At 44.1% G+C, this 5,590-nt stretch overlaps 1 pseudogene; it reads left to right on the top strand.

Annotated features, from left to right (window-relative positions):
- Positions 1-3,034: 3,034 nt before the first annotated feature.
- LOC101663082 overlaps positions 3,035-5,590 on the top strand; it is a 4,881-nt pseudogene continuing 2,325 nt past the window's right edge.

The following is a 5,590-nucleotide window of genomic DNA, read 5'->3' as shown; positions in this document are numbered from 1 at the left end:
CCCCCCAGCCAGTCTTCACTCCACTCCCAGTCAGCGTCCTACCTGCACCTAAAGTGCTCGCACCAGTCACCCAAGTCCTCCTAGCCCTTCTCTACCACATTGCAACCCGGCACACTGGACCCTGCCCTTCATCTGGAAAGGCACGTCTCTTGGCTTCTGGGGAGAAAGGCACTCTGTTGATGGCCTCCTGGCAGCTCCACGCCCTCTTTGGCGTGTCCTTCTTTACACGTCTTACTAGACGCCTCACAGGAGCTCAGCTGAAATGTACAGCTAGCCTCGTACACCTCCCTGCTTTGATACATCCATTTCCTCTGCTCGGCCTGCTCTTTCCCCAAGGCCTCATCCTGCCAGGTCTCAGCAGGCATCACAGAGAAACCCTCTGTGGCACTCCAACCTAAATTAGCAACCCCCATGACTCTCTCACACACCCACTGTTCCCTTCCACTGCACTTACCAGTTCTATTTCTCCATCTCCATGTTCGCCATCACCCGCCACCCCACCTCTCGAGACATAAGCTTTAAGACCACACAGGTCTGGCACTGCTGAAAGAATTAATCTCTAGGGATGTTCCTTTCTTTGACTACAAGAGCTAAAGGGATTTTAGAACCATCTGAAGGATAGGTAGCTCCAAGAAACCCAATTATGGTTTTTGTTATTACTACTATTGCTCTTGTTGCTTTCCAGGTTGGGAAACTTGAGACCCAAAAAGGAATGGGTTATATTCCCAGTGCCACATCTCTTAAGCTGGGGAAGAAGAAAAAAAATACAAATTTATAACTCTGGAGCAGATTTCCTCACTAGACAGAAAAAAAAATCCCAGATAAAAACAACAACAAACAAAACCCTGCCGGGGAGTAGATTCCAACTCAGGGGGCCTTTAGGAGAGCGGAGAGCTCCCCTAAAGGGTTCCAAGGTGGTGCGCCCTAATCAAAGTCGATTGCCACCTCTCTCTCCCACAAAGCAGCTGGTCGTTGCTAACTGCCCATCTTGTGGTTAACAGCTGAGTGCTTCATCCACTGCGCAACCAGGGCTCCTAAGTTTTAGGGTAGATGTCTTTAGATTTCAAATAAAAAATACCTGACTAGATTACATGGACTTCTGAAAATAGTTCTTAAGCTTCTATGAAATCAACACACCCCACACATGCTAGGCATCTTGAAGGCTAAACATAGTTTGCTGAGAGGACACACAGCTGAAGCACAGCCATCTAGGAGCCAGTGCTGGGAGAGGCCTTCGAAAGCCTCGTCTTCCCCATCCTCATCGACTCAGATAGATTTCTCCTGCAAAAAAGCTGGTGAGTTTTGAACCGCCAACTGCAGGGTTGTGACCCCCAATGCCTTCATTGTTCCTTATGTACCCACATCTCACTCACTGTCATTGAGGCGATTCTGAGGCATAGTGACTCTCTAGGGCAGGCAGACTGCCTCTGTGGGTTTCCAGGCCCACGATTCTTTATAGGAGTAGAAAGCCTCATCTTTCTCTTGCGGAGTGGCTTATGGGTTTGAACTGCTGATCTTGTCATCAGTGCCCACGCAGAAGCATAACATTCTACAACGCTCATTAGAGACTCAACAGTAGTGCCTGTCCCTTCCATATTCCACTTCCCAGTTTCCCAAGAACCCAAACCCATTGCTACGATGTGAATTCTGGCTCGTGGCAACCTGATGCAACAGAGCAACAGAGGTGAGCTGCCTCAGAGGGTTTCCAAGGCTGAAATCCGAATCCGAACAAATCTCTCTCCCTGGGACTGGCTGGCAGGTGCACTCCTCCAAACCCTGGGAACAATGAACCACTGCAGGTTCCTGTTCTCCAAATGCAACTCTTTTCACTTCTTCGCGGGCTCTCTTTGGAAGTACCTCCACATCCCCCCAAACACGTTAATGTTATTACCACTTCTTGAATTTTTTGTTTGCAGATGACCTGTCAACTACCCCTCACAGAAGTAGAGGATCTAAGTGCTTTCATTCACCCGACCCCTCTCCCCCCTCTATGCCCGTGTCTTCCAATATAACCCGCATAACTAGACCGTCGCTATTGGGTAAGCTCTGACTCATAGCGAGCCTGCCGGCAGAACAGAACTGCCCCTGGCGTGTCCAAGGTTGTCATCTTTACAGAAACTCATGGCCATGTGCACGTGTTTCTCCCAGAGAGTAGAAGGTGGGTCCCACCTGCCGACCTGTAGGTAAGCACCAAGCATTAAACCACGACCACAACCAGGGCTCTTTCTTCCAACTACAATGATGCAATACTTCTGGTTAAATCACGTTTTACTTTTTATGCAAGGGGTCTTCAAACAGTTCGTGGAAAAATTCAATTAAAATTTAATGGAATTTTCCCATGAACTTTTTGAAGGCCGCTCCCATTACTAAAAAGGAGCCCTAGCGGTCCATGGTGAAAGTATTTGGCTGCTGCTCTCTGGCTTGGGGTTAGTTTGCGGCGCGATGGCTAAACGCACCAAGAAGGTTGGGATCGTGGGCAAACATAGGACCCATTACAGTGCCTCCCTCTAGAGAATGGTGAAGAAAATTGAAATCAGCCAACATGCCAAGCACACTTGCTCCTTCTGCAGCCAAGCCAAAGGGAAGAGACGCGCTGTGGGCATGTGGCAGTGTGGTTCCTGCATGCAAACAGCAGCTGTGGGCCTGGGCCTGCAACCCCCTCTGCTGTCCCAGGAAAGTCCGGCTGCAGAAGACTGCAGGAACTGAAAGACCAGGAGAAGCTCCACGAACTGAAACCTCCCCGGACTGTCAGAAATGGGTCGACTCATGTAATGACAACCAAAAAAGTATTTGGCTGCTAATCAAAAGCTTAGCAGTTCAAACCCACCAGTCAGCCCAAGCTAGAATTGACTTAATGGTATGGGTTCCACTGAACTTTGTTATTTCTTGCAGACTACTTTTTACCAGAGAGAAAGAGATATGAATGGCAACTAAATCAATCGCCCCTTAACATTTTCTTAAAGGTACTGCATTTTGTTGGTGGTTTTATTCTGTGTATGTGGTCACTAAGAGAGAGTAGACACTCAAAAATAGAATGATAGACATAATAGCAAACACCAAAAGTTTAATATGAAATGTTGCATGTACATGAGTTCATAGTGTAAATACAGAAGATAAGCAATCAAAAGAACACCACTTATCGACCACCTATTACTAAAAATAGAGGTCAAAATGACCAGTGCCTAATGGCTACTCCGTTTCTGATTACAATCCCGTCCATCCCTTGTGAAATAATGTTCTCAATTATATTTAGATATTCCCTTTTCTTTTCTTTTTAGGTTTAGTGTATATGTGTGTATTCGTCAGTATATTGCTTAGTTTTTATAATTTTATACAAAACAAATCATACTTTATATATTTTTCTGTGTTTTTTTTTTCTCCTCGACACTGAATCAAGACCATGCATGTAGCTGTAAGTTATTTATAGTGACTCGGTCTCACTTTCACTGGTGTGGAAGAATCCATTGAATGATTATACCTTTATGTATTTATTAATCCACTCTTCAGTGGCTATTCAGGTTTCTTGGTTTTGGTTTTGTTCTGATGGTGATGGTTCTGTGCCATCTTGTCTGGGCCATGACGTTCCTTCTTTTTTTAATCATTTTATTGGGGGCTTATACAACTCATCACAATCCATCCATCCATCCATTGTGTCAAGCACATTTGTACATTTGTTGCCATCATCATTCTCAAAACATTTGCTTTCTACTTGAACCCTTGGTATCAGCTCATTTTTTCCCCCTCTCCCCGCCACCCCCTCCTTCATGAACCCTTGATAATTTATAAATTATTATTATTTTGTCATATCTTGTCCTGTTTGATGTCTCCCTTCACCCATTTTTCTGTTGTCTGTCCCCCAGGGAGAAGGTTCTATGTAGATCCTTGTGTTCAGTTCTCCCTTTCTACCTCACCCTCCCTCCACCCTCCTGGTATCTGAGCCTTGACTTTCAGTGGTTTGGCGGCTACGATGCAGTCATCCCCATGAGGAGATCTGATACAATGTAAACACCTGCACTACGAAATCTGCAATGAGTGATCAGTTGATTGAAAGGGAGTTTCCTAAAGGGTGTGCCCAGCTTCCAATATTTGAGTATGTCAGTGTGCGGATAATGTTTGCTAGCTTTTTGCGGGAGGTGAACCGTGGGTCTGGTTCATTATCTGACCTCTGGTTCTCTAGATTTGGGCCAGTGGCCTGCCATATTGCCTGCCAATCCTAGGAGTTGTTAGTAGCCTGCCGTCTTACTTGCCAACCTTGGATTTAACGGATTAAAGTTAAACAAACAAGGGGGGAAAAGTCTGTACTGGAAATACTATGAGATTTACTGCCTTCATTTTAAAATACGTTCCTTCTTTATCCAACTCCGCTGGAGCGTGGAGTAAAGATGATAAAACCCTTATCCCGCCCCTGCTAATAAATGAATTATCTAAAAGCTACAAGCTTCTTCATCGTTTTCAGTAATTCCAAAGGCGTTTCAATGATCTTCAAAGGGCTACCTTCTAGTACTCACATCCTGTTCCTATCACTCATGCACATTTGTGCCTCCTTTATGACCTGGGAGAAACCCTTAACGGGAAGGTCAGCTGTTTGAGCCCACTCAAACAGGGAGAAGTCTTGTTCTGTGCTACAAGTCCCTATGAATCAGAATCAACTCAGCGGGAATGGATTTGTGCTTTCGTTTGTTTGCTTTAATTATATCCTGGAGGGTGGAGGGGTCGGATCTGGGGAGCAAACAATGAATTTGGGAGGGGGAAGGAGCATCAGAGCTGATGTATAAACAACTCTTTTTTAAAGCAGTGTAACTATGTGTGTAATATGTGAAAATATCAAGAAAACAACTAAAACAAAAAACAAATTTGTCCAGTGATTACCATGGGAGAAGGAAGAGTTTTTGCCTTAGGGTATTGAGTTTTATGTTAATGGTCGTGAATAATTTGGAAAAGGATATCAATAACGGCTGTATAACACAATCAAGTATATTCAATGGCACTGGATTATACCCATAGAAGTTGTTGAACTGGAGAGTGTTTTATTGTGTATATTGTGTGTATGTTTTATTGTGTATATTGTGTTTTTTTGTCCCAACTAAAGAAAAAAAATTACATTAATATCAATGAGTACAAGGAAGAAGAAACTGTTCTAAAATTGATTGTGGTAATAACTGTACAACTCTTGATATGATTGAATTACTGAATTGTATGACATGTGAAGTGTCAATGAAATTGTGAAACAGATGATGTACAAATGTGCTTGACACAGTGGATGTATGTATGGATTGTGATAAGAGCTGTATGAGTCCCCAATAAAATGATTAAAAATATATATGAAAATAATAATCTATAACTTATCAAGGGTTCGTGAGGGAGGGTAGGTGGAGAAATGGGGAGCTGACAGCCAGGGCTCAAGTGGGAAGAGAATACTTTGAAAATTATGATAGACATCTCCTTACAGAATGGTCGCGGGGAGGAGATGAGCCAGTCAGGGTGCAGTGTAGAAACGATGAAACACACAACTTTCCTCTACTTCTTAAATGCTTCCTCGCCCCCCGCCCCCGACTATCATGATCCCAATTCTACCATGCAAGTCTGGCTA

This window comes from Echinops telfairi, unplaced genomic scaffold (assembly GCF_000313985.2).
Source record: "Echinops telfairi isolate 266 unplaced genomic scaffold, ASM31398v2 ScPeMD7_7467;HRSCAF=8505_1, whole genome shotgun sequence".
Taxonomy (NCBI): Eukaryota; Metazoa; Chordata; class Mammalia; order Afrosoricida; family Tenrecidae; genus Echinops; species Echinops telfairi.
The sequence above is the reverse complement of the archived record's forward strand: the minus strand, read 5'-3'. Positions and strand labels throughout refer to the sequence as shown.